The sequence below is a fragment of the Pogoniulus pusillus genome, chromosome 4 (genome assembly GCF_015220805.1).
Source record: "Pogoniulus pusillus isolate bPogPus1 chromosome 4, bPogPus1.pri, whole genome shotgun sequence".
Classification (NCBI taxonomy): domain Eukaryota; kingdom Metazoa; phylum Chordata; class Aves; order Piciformes; family Lybiidae; genus Pogoniulus; species Pogoniulus pusillus.
In genome coordinates, this window is record NC_087267.1 from 33,998,755 (window position 1) to 34,014,884 (window position 16,130).

Sequence of the window (16,130 nt, forward strand, 5' to 3'; positions counted from 1 at the left end):
CCAGAAAAGGAGACTCCACAACATCTCTGGGCAGCCTGCTCCAGGACTCTGTCACCTTTACCATAAAGAAGTGTCTTTCTCTTGTGTGATTTTATTTACCAGGAATTACTGGGAGCCCCTGAGAAATAATTGTTTTTATTTTTTCTGACAACTCCTTGAGTGAAGAACCAGTAGGGAGTATCTGATCTATTCACATTGTGCAAGATGACTATCCAGCACAGTCTGCAGATGTCTTTTTAGGCACACAAGGCAAAGATTCCCTACACACATTTACAGTTGGCAAGGTAACTTTTTCTGCCAGCAGCTTGAAAAAAATGTGTATGGGAAGTGATTGACTAAAGGGATATCTTTTCTCCTTCCAAAAACATCCTGAAGAAAAACAGATGAAATTAACGGTCTATAGTGCCTTCTTGAGGTTGTTTAGGAAGTTGAAGATGAATGATTCCAACTACAACCCAGAGAAAGAACCACTGTGGAATTGTAGAAGGCATCTATAAATCTGGCTTTAAAAATAAACCTAACCAAACCAACCTCCCCTGCACCCCCCAACACACAATAACAACAACAAAAAACAAAGCAAAGCCATCAAAACAACCACCAACCATGAAAAAACACAGTACTGATCAAACCAGAAGACAGGGCATTGATCCAGCATCTTATCTCAGACAAACAACAGATCAGGAAAATCTCCGGACTACACAGACCTCTACATATTCATTTTTGAGTAAAATTCACCTTATTTCTCTTTCCCCCGTGCATTTTCACATGGATCTGTGGCATGTGGGTAATCTCAAGAAAAAAAATCTGGTATAGTAACTGTTCTTGAAACTCATTTCCATTTTTAACTCAAAACCTGATCTGGAAAACTTCAGAATTTCTACAGTTTAATTAATGATGAACGCAGATGATTCATCTCACTGCCTTTCTTATCTTGACTTTTATATAAACTTCCTTTTTATTTACTTTAATCACATCCTTTCCTTTTTCCCATCTTATTACATAGCTCCATTTGACCTATATAACTAAAACACCTTTGATTTATTATAGGAACTTCATAATTTCCTTTGCTTTTCTTAGAATGTCTTTTCTTGCTGTATTTTTTTTCCTTATAAAAGGCTGGATAAACACTATATGAAATAAAGTTCTTAAATACATTATTGAACATTTGCATTACACATTAACCTGTTCCTTCCATAAGCTGTCTTCCATCTATGCCTTCCAGTTAAATAAACACTGGCCTTCTATTGCCTCTTTCTTTCAGCCACAAGGCTACCAAGAAAATGGTCATGAGATAGCAAAAAAGTGTCTTACCCACAGTGGTAGCCTGGGCATTCTGCCATGCGTACAATTCATATCACTCCTTCTCTGAGCATGGGTAAGACTGAACTAAAGCATGTGGGATGTGAGTGCTTCCCACTCATTTCTCAATGACAACAGAATTTAGGCACAAATAGACACTTTGGCCTCAAGACCATGATGGTCACTGCATGCTGAGAAATGCATCAAATGTTAGTGCTGATTGAATTAAGTGTTCAAATTTTGCCCTTAATTTACACAATAAAGATAAACACCAACAGAATTTACACCAGTGAGAGCTGTAGATCTGGATGACCAACAAGAGAAACAGTGTCTGGAAAGATAAAGAGAGCTTTCACTTTGTTTCTCTAAGACGACATCTAATAACTGCCTGGAGACAGATAGCAAAATAATTAAATCCAGAGGCAGAGTAAATTAATTCATTCAACAAGTTGCCTCTTTAAACGACTTCAACTGAAAAAAAAACCCCAAACTCACACCAAAAATCACAACAGAAAAGAACAGCTGACAGATACAGACTTTTTTTGTTCTCTGTCAAGGACAGCCAAATGTTTTTGATGCGTGGTCTGCACAGCCATTGCTGATAGACGCCAACAGGCCCAAGAGTCCAAATGTTTCTTATCTCTCACTTTTTCATTGACATGCTGTGTTGCCCCAGGCTACTTTTTTGTTGGCTGCCCTTGTTTTGCCTGCCTGCTTCATTTCTGATCCTAGAATCTTGTTCTGGGTAAAGGACTTTCCCACTTTTCCTACAAGACTCTTCCCTGTAAGCCAGTGGAAGCAAAGAAAATTAAACACATAAACATCTGTCTCTTTGTGACATAATTTTTGAACACTACATCTGATAAAAATTCTCTGGTAATGCTCAGCACTAGTCAGGTCCTAAGAGAATGCTGGAGGGTTAGAACTAGAGAATGGCTTAGATTGGAAGGAACCTCAGAGATTTCCCAAGAGTCTTTTCTTCCCTAGGCTGAACAACCCCACTCAACACTGCTCAAAAAACCCAATAAAATTAAAGTAATTTTACTACATGGAAATTCTTTAGGTAGAAGATGTGTCTGTGAGTGGAGGAATCATCCAAGGCATGTAGTGACTCTGTGCTTTAAAGACTGATACAATTATACATGTTCTTCTTGTGAAATAAAGAAGTCAATCTCAAGTTCCAAGTGTACCAAATGGCTCAGTGTTTTAATCATGACAAAAATCTTTAGACAAGACCTGCATATTCCATGACCTTCATCCGGCTACCCTCTCATAGTCACCAACAGCAAAGCTCTGATCTCTATTTTCATGAGCATAAATCATAGGCTACCAGTGAAGTTAATGGATTTACTGTGTTATAAAGGCAAGGCAAAGTTCAAGCACTTCAAAATCCTGTGAAACAAAGGAGGAGTTTTGTGATTCTTGAGTGATTACTTCTGACATGATTCCCTGTATTTACCCTTGTAAATGGCAAATAATATCTCTTTAATTTTCATTCTGGAAAGAAAATTGCTGGGAAGAGTCACAAACTAGCAACAACCTTGAACACTTATGCAACACTTCACATCTCAAACTGCTTCAGTAATATAAACCAATTAAGCTGTCGTTATGATTTATGCTAAGGGAGACAAGAAATCTATAAACAAAGTAAAACAGAGATGCAGGGCTCCAAACTGCACTTCCGTGAATTACAAATCACAGAAACAGCTTAGGGACATAGAACACAGGGGACTAGGCTAATCCTGGGTACTGGAAGATAAAACCATGGAGCAGACTGAGTAATAGCTCATACATTATTAGCTGGTTACTGAGAAATGGTGACTGCTTTCCATATGCGACACAGAACACTCAAGCACACCACTTGGCTAAATAAGCATTATCAGCTATGCCATTCATCACTGCAAACAGCTATCGTTCATTAGCTCATTAATGACTTCTGTGAGATAGCTGATGTACATTGCAATAGCCCCTAGCAGATCTGTCTAAATTGATAACTAAAGGGCAATTAAAATCAGTACCCACACCAGACTACTAGATGGTTTAAGGAGGAATATCAATGCTGATGTCTCCTCTTAAAAGCTCATTGTTAACATTAGAAGCATAAATGTTAATTAGAGTAATGACTTCATTCAGCAATTTCTTTTCTACAAGGCCATTTGGATCAGAAACCAGCTTCTCTGTTTGAAAGGGCAAGTTCTTTTTAATTAGGACAGCTACTCCATTGGCACAACTAATAAATGAGAGAAGAGATAAAAGTCTTATCCACTAGGATTTGTTCTTTTTTTTTTTTTTTAGTTTCTGTGTATCATTCACTATTTCAGGAAAAAAAAATACCCTAACAGTTTTAATAAGAAAAAAACCTCTAAAGCCATCATTCTTTGAAGGTTATTGTACACCTTTTACAAACATTTCTTTGCAGCTCTGATATCCTCATATGGTCATTTTGGAGGTAAACTCTTCTCCTTGCATGCTTGAGTGGACTGAGCAGTAGCTTTAGGTCATTGCTATTCCACTGGATCATCCCCCTAAGGCAGGGGTCTGTGCCAGAATGAGACCAGTTAAGAAAAAGCTTCAAAGACTATTTAATTTCAAGCCTTCTCTGCTTTTGTGCATCTCTCACCCTTCAATCACACTCTGACCATGTCAGCACACAAGCATGCAACCAGGAGAGGACAGGCTGCCCTTAGCAACAGAAAGGCCTCAGTGACTTGACTGATGCTGACCTGATCTTCAAAGCAAAGGAGTTCTGATTTGAACCTGGAGAAATCAGAACAGGAATGGACAGAAGTGGGGAATAAAAGTGTGGGGTGGGGAGGAAGAGCAAGAAACACATGACTGCATTGCAAAGGCAGGAAAACTTCTCCCTTGTTATTCTTGTCTTGATTGGAACAGCCTTATAAGCTTTCAAAAGATCACACATTTTTCCCTCTTAAAAGCTGGGATGCATTACTAAAGAAGAGGTTGGATTCTTATCCATTCAGTTCCTAGCAATATTTCTTAACTCTGGGGGGGGAGAGGTATAGGCTGGATGTTAGGAGGAAGTTCTTCACACAGAGAGATTTGCCATTGGAATGGGCTGCCCAGGGAGGTGGTGGAGTCGCCATCTCTGGAGGTGTTGAAGAAAAGACTGTATGAGGCACTTAGTACCATGGTCTAGTTGATTGGACAGGGCTGGGTGCTAGATTGGAGTGGATGATCTTGGAGGTCTCTTCCAACCTGGCTGATTCTACAATTCACTGCTGGGCATCTGTAGGCAGTGGGCATACACAGCTACAGCTAATAGCCCCAGAGGATCATTTTGGGTCATCCCTAATATGAAGGTGTCAGACAAGCAGTAATGGGACAAGAAAGGATGTACCCACCAAGGCATGAGAGGAGCTGTCTATAAAGGTACTGCTTTTGATTTGTACCTATGATTCTGAGATAAAAGGCAAAGAAGAGCCTATAATTCACAACAGAGTGCAGTGATGAGGCTGCAATTACACAGTTACTTCGTATGTCAGGGCAGCAGGGTGCAAAGGCTCATTTGATACTCTCAGAGACTCTGATATGCCATGGTGCTGCAGGTGCTGAGACCCACAAGTCACACACATGCCCTTTTAAGGGCAAAGGATAAGAAGGGCACTGCATGACTTGGACTAGACACAGGAGTCACTCTTCAGGTAGTTGATAGGTACAAATTCCTTCTGGACTCTAGTGATGATCTGTGAGCTTGTAGGAAAATGATGTGCACAAAAGCATGACGTAGAGCCCTCTACAGAAACTAATAACTAGCAGAGGAGGTAAGAATAATCCGTGGAGCAGCATGTGTCTTCTCTTGGCATCAGAAAGGAAGGCATCTTATGCAACCACATTTGCACATAGGTGCACACATACACATGATAGTAATGTCATGCTTACGTAAAACTTCTCATGCACTGACAGGAGAAAGAGTTTTGGAAGGGGTTCTTGTGCCTAACTTGGTTACCATGACCTGCTGGTGGGAAAACAGAGAGGTCTTCAAAGAGCAATTTAATTGGGCAATACCAACAATCCCTTCCAAGATCAAGCATAACAAGGAACTTTCCTACTTTGGCACATATCCAGAGTAACATTACTGAAAGAAGTGTCTTTATTCCAATCAATGACTGCAGAGATGAACTCCTTCTTTCTAAACCAACTATAATCCTTGTTCATACTTACAGGCAGTGAATGCTTGGTCCAATTGTACTAAACACAGTTATGGCAAAGTCAAAATTGCAACATTAATTGTTCATTATGTAGTGTGCCAAATTCCACTCATATGTAAAGAGCTTTGATGGTACTGTGGCCAGCTGAAGTTGAACCAGTAACCAGTTGAATCATATCTAAATAGGAAGGTTTATAGAATTACAGACTTGCCAGGTTGAAGCCACAACAAGCATCAATGTAACAACAAGGTGATGCAGACATTGCCCCCTCTAGGGCACTACTTCTAATAAAAATTTATAGCAAATCAAAGGAATGTGTAGTTGCCACTATAAAATAAGTCAGCAGTATAAGCCCTGCTATTAATAGTTCCCAGTGCCTGAAGATCAAAGGTGACACAGGCACGGGGATTGCACAGGAATGAGATCTACAGAGAGAAGGCAAGATCAATGATTACTGAGCAGGCTGCAAGAAAAAAAAAAACTTACTGAGCTATTGTCAGTTCTAATTTTTAAGCTGGATGCCCCTCATTAAAAGTGTCATTCAGAGCGATCCTAAGAGTTGCTGCTGTGTGCTGTTAGAGTGCTGCGTTAGCACACACTTCACCAGTGCCTTCCTCCTACAAAGTTACTACGTTTTCTTTGGAAATGCTGAATTTCTATGCATGCTTTCTGTTCAGAAGAACTAAATCTACTGATTTTACAGGTGTCTTTGTCACTATATTCACCAACCTTGCTCAGCAATATCTATTTTTGTGTAAAGTTCCCAAAATAGCTTTTGGATGGCAGCAGCACCACACTTTTCAAACAAAGTACAAGGCTGTACCTGACTCCCATCGCTCACTGTCACCCTGTTTGTTACTGGACTCCAGAGCTGCCTTCCAATGCTTGAAGGGATCCTACAGAAGGCTACAGAGGGACTTTTCCTAAGATGACAAGGGAGAATGGTTTGAAGTTGAGGGACAGTAGGTTTAAACTGGATCTTAGGAAGAAGTTCTTCAGTACAAGGCTGGTGAAGCTCTGCCCAGGTTGCCCAGGAAGCTTGTGGTTGCCTCCCTGGGGGGGTTCAAGGCCCAGGAAGAGGCCTTGAGCAGCCAAGTCTACTTGAGAGGCAACCATGCCCATGGCAGGGAGGTTGAAGTAGATGATACGAGGTCCCTTCCAACCTAAACCATTCTATGATTCCTTATTGATAGTTCACATGCGTGCTCCTAGGTGATTTTGTCTGAAGCACACCAGAGGGCTGTCAAGTATAAGCTGCTCTGTTGACAGACAAAAGGGAACTACAGAAAAGTGAGGGGTGGGAGAAAGTGACAGTGAGAGCCAGGGTGGCTGGTTCTCCACCCTCCACAGCTGGTGCTGAGGAGGAACAAAATCCAGCTGTAATGGCTATGTAATTAATTCAACTCAAATACTGCACAACGAAGGATGCAAGTGTCTTTTAACCCATTAGGTCTTTTTCCAGTTCTAGTATTAGCTTAACATCCAAATCTTTTGGACTTTATCTCTAAATCTCTTTCATTCTCCTGGATAAAACAAGACATTTCAAGTTGACATCCAAAAATCTTTTCTAAATGCAGAACTAAATGCCCTTCAGATGACTGTAAAACATCTTGTGGTAAGTGAAGAACTGTAAATCCAGGAATCTGGATGGTAGAAAGTGCATGTAAAAGCTGCATTAGGAAAATGTGCAGGAAAATAACATCAGGACTGCTTGATTTTGCTACTACTTCCTGTAACTTGGAAGGAGGATTGGGACAGGTAACTTGACTGCTCATTCACCAGTCTGTCTGTGCAGTAAACAGCAAGACTATTTATGGGACAGAAAGCTTTAAATCAGAATTAACAGTGGTTAAAGACCCTTAGACAAAATTGATTCCGAGCTTATATTTGAAGAAAGTGAAGTCTGGACTGCCACAGAAGTATGGATTGCCACAACTATGTCTGCCTTTGTCACCAGGGTGACATGGTTTATAAACTGCCACGCCAATCAATCTCTTGGCTGTATTTTCTATGAAAAATGAACATATCCAACTCCCTGGAAAAAAAAAATGTTTCCTGCATTTACATTTTTGCCTAAGAACTTTCTTCATTGCAGTTATTGAGTTAAAGCTAACTTAACTACAATGAATTTAGAATACCAGTCAGCAGCTGCTGTAGACAGTCTTGCAGGTTATTTGATTTCTTTTACATCTCCAGATAGAACACTTGATTAGATGAAGCTGAAAAGTTAACAACTAAAGCTATTTTCACAGAATCACAGAATGTTAAGGGTTGGAAGGAGACTACCCAACCTCTTTGGGCAGCCTGTTCCAGGGCTCTATCAACCCCACAAGGAAAAAGTTTTTCCTTATGTTCACGTGGAACCTCTACTGATCCAGCTTGCACCCATTGCCCCTTGTTCTACCATTGGTCATCACTGAGCAGAGCCTGGCTCCATCCTCCCAACACCGCCCTTCACATCTTTACAAACATGAATGAGGTGACCTCTCAGACTCCTCCACATTAAAGAGACCCGTCTCTCTCAGCCTTTCCTTAGAAGGGAAATGTTCCTCAGCATCTTTGTGGCTGTGTGCTGGACTCTCTCAAGCAGTTCCCCAGTTTCTGAACTGAGGGGCTCGGAACCGCAGCTTCAGCAGGGCAGAGTAAAAGGGGAGGAGTAGCTCTCTGGACCTATTCACCACACCCCTTCTAAACCACTCAGATCTTTTTCCCCAGAGCTGCTCTCCAACAATATGCTTGTTTTCTATGAGGAACACTAGCAAATATTTGTCCTTCGCCTGCCTATATTTTAAGTCCGTATTGTTGAACTGAGAATACTTTTTAAAAGGAACAGAAAATCAGAAGTGAATTGCTTTAGCAAATCTATCTCCAAGATTTCATACACTTGCATCCTGACATTTTATCTAACTTGGTTTACAGCTTATTAATAGCCACATCATAAAAGAAGATATCTGAAATTAAGAACTGTATTTCCAGAGAATGGTTTTGCTCCTGCATGCTTTCCAAGTTACAGTTTTTGACATACTCTGAAAATCTCTGTCTTTAAACCTACTGACTGAAAATGAAGCTATTTCCAGGTTGATGATACTTTCTGCAGAGTGGAATGGGCAGCAAGGACAGCAACAAAACTAGGGGATGTTTCCACTGGATGAAGTAGTCAGTGCATTACACAGCTACAGTCTATTAGAAACCTCTGGCACTGCTACTGTGTTGGGAAGGTGCTGCACTGACAGTGCCAAGTACCTCTGGCATTATAAAAGCAGAGTGCTCCAATGTTCCTTGGGATGTGCTTTGCAGATTTTAAATGGGCATTGTACAAGTACAGACTAAACAGACGGCATGTCCTTCTGGGACAGCCCCATTATACAGTTGCTAAGCAGCCAAAATCTCACTTGCCCCTGTCCTATGTGCTGTGCAATCTCCAAGCTGAGCATTTGCATCAGACCTGAGTGTAAAGGCACCTGCACAGGCTCCTGGCACACAGCTGTGCCCCAAAAGTTGGTTGTGGCAGAGTGGGATATGCTGACACCTCACACATTACCTTCTGGCAATGCTCACTAACCACACTAGCCACTGACCATATGCAGGGTAGCTCTTCAGACAAAACTGCCTGCCCCATAGTGTCACACTGCCAGGAGCACAGTAGGAAAGCCAAAACTATTAGAAGGCGCCATCTGTTGTGAATGCTGGGAATCCAAGAATAGATTCACTTCTGATGCTATGCAACAGCATTGCACCACGCAATCACAGGATATATCTGGTTGGAAGTAACCTCAAAGGTCATCCAATCCAACTTTCAACCCAGCAGTGAAGGGTCAACACTAAAACATGTCTCTGAGCACCAGTTCTACACAATGCTTGGACACCCCCCAGGGATAGTGACCACTGCCCTGGGCAGACCATTCCAGTGTTCAAGAACCCTTTCAGTGAAGAAGTATTTCCTAATATCCAGCCAAGCATGTCAGAACTTCTAACCTGTGCTTGGACAGCTGCCTGCCATAGGATGCCTCCAGCTCTGATCTCGTCCAGGCTCTTGGCATTTCTTATTGTTGGGGATGTATCAAGACCGTGCAATATTCCTTGTATTCTGCAGGAACTAGTGGGTTCTGCAGGAGCTAGTGCAATCCAAACCAAGTGATCTCTCCCTGAAGGAATCTTTATTGGTAAGAGAAGATCATATTCAGCTCTTCAGACTGTAGAATGGAGGTGCCTTGGTGACAGAGGACACAAGGAAGGCGAAATTACTGAATGCCTTTTTTGTCCACACTACTGGAGACTGTCCTCAGGAGCCCCTGAAACCTGAGACACCAGAGAATGTGTGACAAAGGAGTCTTTTCTGGTTGATGAGGACTGTTAAGGAACAGTTGAGTAATCTGGACATGTGTAAATCCATGGGTCCTGATGGCATGTGCCCACGGGTGCTGAGGGAGCTGGCAGAGGTCATTGCCAGACCACTCTCTACTGTCTTCAGTAAGTCATAGGGGACAGGAGAGGTCCCTGGAAACTGGAGGAGAGCAAACACCACTCAGATGTTCAAAAAAAGGTAAGAAAGATGACCCAGGTAACTATAGACCTGTCAGCCTCACCTCCATCCATGGAAAGGTAATGGAGAAATTTATCCTCTATGCTGTCTTTAAGCATATTAGAGGACAGTGGGGTCATGAGGAGCAGTCCAAGGGGAAGTTATGTTTGACCAACCTGATAGCCTTTTATGAGGACATAACCAAGTGGATTGATGATGGCAGAGCAGTGGATGTGATTTATCTTGATTTCAGTATATAAAACATCTACTCCTCTGGAGATATTCAAGAACCTTTTGGATGCACCCCAGTGTGATCTGCTCTAGGTGATCCAGATCTGGCAGGGGGGCTGGACCAGATGATCTTTCTCAGTCCCTTCCAGCCCCTGACAGTCTATGATTCTATGAACGGCATGGTATCTTTGCTGACATATCCTTCTGTGAACTTCCCTACATTAGGTGCCTTTTGAATTGCTTTCTGCTTTTTAGAAAAAAGAAATTAAAAGAATGTAGTGGTTTGGCCCAGGTCCCCTTAAGAAAGCCCTATTTCTGTGCACTCTCTAAAACTTTGACACAAAAGCACCCCAAAATCCCAACTAATCACAGTTTTAAGAATATAATACATGGTAACTCTGGACATCTCCTTAAGTGCCTTCATTGCTGAAAATGTGCTTGATGTCTAATCTGAAGAGGTTCAAATTACAGCAAAGGGATTGTATTATACTTGACCTGCAAGACTGAAGAGCTCTCTATTACCCGGTATCTGTTTCTACAAACATGGAAGAAACACTTGCAAAGTGTGACAAAGTCACCCCTTCAGCTTTATTTTTCTAAGGTAGACAGAATCAGGTCTGAGTATCCCATGTAAATTGTGTTTTCAGTCCTTTTAATATTTTCTCTGACTTGTCATCTTCCTGCTTGAACTGCACAAACCATAACTTGACAGTGACAGGCAGGAGAGCTTCAAGCAGCTTCATATACAAAGGTGATCACAGTATCACCAAGGTTGGAAGAGACCTCACAGATCATCAAGTCCAACCCTTTACCACAGAGCTCAAGGCTAGACCATGGCACCAAGTGCCACGTTCAATCCTGCCTTGAACAGCTCCAGGGATGGCGACTCCACCACCTCCCCAGGCAGCCCATTCCAGTGTCCAATGACTCTCTCAGTGAAGAGCTTTCTCCTCACCTCAAGCCTGATGTAACCCCACAAGGCCTACTGGCCTAGTCCTTCACTCTGCAGGTTTATTTTCTCTTTACCTTGACACCAGAACAGAAGCCCACACTCAATGTAGTTTCCTATGTTCTTAAACTTTTGAACTCTCACTAATTATGATTTAAGACATTACTTGAATAAAAGAGCCCTAAACTAACTGGTCTATCATAAAACACCCTTCACGTTTATATAACCTATTATAATTTTCTTAGATCATCTAATGCAGATATCTTTAAATCAGTCACCTGTCTTTTTGTACTCACGCTGCCACTCAATAAAACATCTGTTTACAGATCTTTTGATTTTCAAGACTGTCGAGCATATGGTTTTCAAGTGCTCAGGCAAGGAGTATCTTCTTATCATGGCTTGTATCAACATTCCACATTGCAGAAACTCCCTAGATATTTCGACTCCCAGTTAGGCTACCAAAATAATTATGTGTTTATCATCCATGATTTATTAAAATATTTTAAGAAAAAATGTTGAAATATTTATATAATATTTATATGGTTATAAATTATATAACAAATTATACTCAACTAGTTTTTACTCATCTAGACATGCAACATTTCAGGCCACCACACACTTGAACACTTGGGTAAGGCTGTAGAATATGTGCTGTAGTGGAAGAAAGTGTGCAGTGTGCTCGCATGGCCAAGAGAGCCAATGGCGTCCTGGCCTGGGTCAGGAACAGTGTGGCCAGTAGGACAAGGGAGGATCTTGTTCCCCTGTCCTCAGCACTGGTCAGGCCACACCATGAGTACTGTGCCCAGTTCTGGGCCCCTCAATTCAAGTGAGATGTTGAGATACTGTAGTATGTCTAGAGAAGGATGACGAAGCTGATGAGAGGCCCTGTGAGGAGAGGCTGAAGGAGCTGGGGTTGTTTAGGCTGGAGAAGAGGAGGCTCAGGGGTGACCTCATTGCTGTCTACAACTACCTGAAGGGAGGCTGTAGCCAGGTGGGGTTAGTCTCTTCTCCCAGGCAACCAGCAACAGAACAAGGGGACACAGTCTCAAGTTGTGTCGGGGTTGGTCTAGGCTGGATGTTAGGAGGAAGTTCTTCACAGGGAGAGTGATTGGCATTGGAATGGGCTGCCCATGGAGGTGGTGGAGTCACTGTCCTTGGAGGTGTTCAAGAAAAGACTGGAGGCACTTCGTGCTATGGTCTAGTTGATGGGATAGGGCTGGGTGATAGGTTGGATTGGATGATCTTGGAGGTCTCTTCCAACCTGGCTGATTCTATGGTTCTATGAAAGATTAGTATCAGACTTTTAATCATGGAGTCCTAGAAAGGTCTGGGTTGGAAGTGACCTCCAAAGCTCATCTAATCAGGAGGGACATCCTTAACTAGAGTAGGTTGCTCAGAGCCTTGTTGATCCTGACCCTGAATATCCCCAGGGATGAGGCCTTAGCTACCTTCCTGGGCAACCTGTTCCAATATTCTACCACCCTCGTGCTAAAGGAAGCATACTATCACTGCAGGCCTTTGGAAACAGCCCCTCTGCAGCTTTTTTGTAGGCCCCTTTCAGGTATTGGAAGGCCACTATTAGGTCTCTCTGGAGCCTACACTTCTCCAGGCTCAACTACCCCAGCTCAATCTGCCTGTCTTTGTAGCACCCATCATGTCCTTTAGACTCATCAACCACAATACTGGGCTTGGTATCATGTGCAGACCTTTTGAGGGTGCCTCAATCTTGCTTTCAGTATCACTGATGAACATATTGAACAACACTGGTGCCAGTACAGACCCTTGAGGAACACCACTTGTCATCTGTGTTCATCTGGACATCAAGCTATTGACCACTACTCTATGGATGAAATCATCCAACCAATTTCTCATACACTGGACAGTTCAGCCATCATTTGTTCTAGTGTTTGTCTCTAAACTCATTGACATTGCTCTTCATAATACATATTAAAAAAAACACGTTTAAATAAAGGGCTTTAAAGGACAGAATGGTTGAACACCAATTACACTAAATCAGGAAACCCTTCCAGGCATGCAAGGGTACAAGTGAAGGTGTACAGACAGCTGCGAGCAGGGGAGGACAGTTAAGGGGAGAATGACACATTTTTTGACATTCTAGTCTGATACCCTCCATTCTGCTTCAATGGCAATGAACCATGTACAGAAAAAGGCATGGGATGCTATCTATGACATATCTGAAGAGACCCCCATGTCTCTCATATCTATTATCTTGAACATTTCCCTTCAAATTGCCAGTCAGATTTTTACAAAGAAAATAAACCCACTAGATTTGGGTTGCTCTGTAGAACTCTTTTTCTAGTTACAGTGGAAGTTTGAAATTTCATTAATACCATTTTTCATCCATGAAGCTGTCTTTCTGCAAGTCAGACTCAAAGTGACACGTATCCCATGTACTGAAATAAAAAAGTGGTTTCCCTAGCAACAGTATCAACACAAAAGCTCTCATGATTTTCTCTCTCCTGTGTCTTCTTAATGGCTTAACCCAAATAGCTGAGAGAAGCAACATGCATATGATCTTAGTGAACTGTAATGGCTAGAGACAGTGTGAAAGCAAATAAAGACACCTGTACTATTTATAAACCAGTACATCTGATGACTCAGATTCACCAGCATTTGGAATTATCCAGATTATTTTTGGTGAGTCATTTAAGGAGATACTCTGTGTCAGGCTATGTGCAAAGGATCCTTACACCTCATTTTCATCGGCAGTTTGAACTCATAGCTGTAATATGTAGAGAGCTAAGATAAGCACAGGTCATAGAAGTGGGAAAAAAACCCTGTAGTCAATTAGTGAGCTATAGAATCAAGGGGGCATTTGGATCTAGTGCTCTAAAAAAGGCTCAGATCACTTGGGACTGGCTGGCCCTCAGCAGAATTCTCCCCAGACCCGTCACTCAGGCATGAGTTTTGACTATTTTTTATATCTCTTAACACTTCACCTCATCCTACAATGGTCTTTGTCTGCAGATGGATTTTTCACATGGCTATGAATATTATGGAAAATATCAAAGGAAAAAATGAGGAAACCAAATTGCATTGTTTGGGTGGAGTTATCAGTATGATTTTGTCATTTGGCATTCCCACCATCTTTTTCAGCATTTACAGTTACAGATTAGTGTCAAATTTGACAAGATGGCTCACCCTATACAACTACATGCACCTTTGAGGTGATGAGGACTGTTTCTTCCTCCCATTGCAGTGGGAACACACTACTGGAGATGCTAGTGGTGAGGTCTTCACAGCTACTTCTAACACCGACCTGTTTTTCATTATTGTTTCCAAGAAGGTCTATCCAAAGTACAAATAATGCTTCAATTTGTGTAAAGGAAACTCTCAAAATCCAGCCATGACTCCAGCCATGACCAAAGATCTTTCCAGAGTCTGCCTATTAGATGCTGGATAAAACAAAGACCACAAGGTTACCAACCATTAAAACTTGAAACATTGGCCTACACTACAGCAGAAAACAGAGCACTATCAAATCTTCAGTAGCTGAATTCTACAGTTGTAAGGTAGAGGCATTTGACACACAGCCAAATACTTGTGTGAGATTTTATGTGATAAGCAATGTGTAATTAACAAAACTCTCTGCTAGATCGTCTGGGACTGAGAGAAGTTCCATCTATCATTAGCATTCACTGGATGTAAAGGCAAATGTATAAATATTACATTACTCAAACATGAATATAAATGAAAAATGAAGCATGTGAGACTAGAGCATAAAGTGAATCTAGAAACAATTGGAAATGTCAGAAATGAGGAAAAAAAGTTTCAGTCACTGCAGTAGAAATAGCAGAGGTTGACACTGAATTAGGTAACATAAATCCACTTCATTGAGTGAGACTGTGCAGCTAATAACAACATTTCAACATATGTGTCTACCTTTAAGATATAAACTGCCAGGAAAAAGAGTGGAGATCAGGACTACAATCTAGATGACTAAATGCAAATGTCCTCTGCAGATTCGAACTGGGTAAGACACCTGAAATATTCATACAGGACTGTGAAACAAGGCCTAGAGGATACATGCCCTTCTGGAACAGCAGAAAAAAGTCCTGTGAGATATACAGGGTCTACATACACATTAGCACATACACGTTAGCATTTCAGCTTGGATCAGAAGTGCACATGTGATGCAACCACTTAATCCTCCTATGGTACCACGCATCGTGCATGTGAAGCAATCTCAGAGTTAGACAAACTGTACTCCTTTCTGATGAAAGTCACAGAGAAGATATCCTTTGGCCACAAAAATGTATTCAAATCTGTAGGACTGGAAGAGAGTGTAACCCACAGGCACTGTGGCCACAACACATATGCTTCCCTTTACAGGTCTTCTCCTCTTACTGAGCCAGCAGCTAGTGTAAAGACAATCCAGATTTTTCCAAATGACACTGAATATCAGTAATTGAAATTCCCTGGCCTAATGTTCTCTACAAAGATGAGGGAATGACTTGGTTCAGCCTGAAGTTGACATCTAGTGGCTGATCAGCTGAATCCCTCTTCAGGTTCTTGGCTAATCGGATTTCATGAAGCAGATGCTTAGATGATGCTTATAGATGCTTCTATACCCTCCTCATAAAAGGCAGAGGAAGATCAGTTGGATTTCATAGTTTTTCCCTTAATTGTGAAATGACTGAAGACTCATCAGAATTTTTCTCACAGTAACTGGATTGGGAGTGTGAAAAAGAAAAAAAGAGATCCCCTACAACCCCCTCAATTAACACCACTGCATTGGCAAGAGCTGCAGCCTGGACATATTTCTACTAGCAGAGAAAGCCTTTTGTTGGGGTAGTTTATCTTATTCAAGGAACCAGTGGGAGTTCTGGCCTTAAAAAACCTCTCTTGCCAACAGGAGCTACATCTTCTCAAGAAAGTTTTGCTGATCTGAACGTATCAGCAAATATGTTTTAGTGTAATAAGTCTTTCAATTCCATAA

At 41.6% G+C, this 16,130-nt stretch overlaps 1 protein-coding gene across 1 annotated transcript in view; it reads right to left on the reverse strand.

Annotated features, from left to right (window-relative positions):
• The window catches only part of MAGI2 (membrane associated guanylate kinase, WW and PDZ domain containing 2), a 760,890-nt gene that overhangs the window by 278,387 nt on the left and 466,373 nt on the right, over positions 1-16,130 (reverse strand).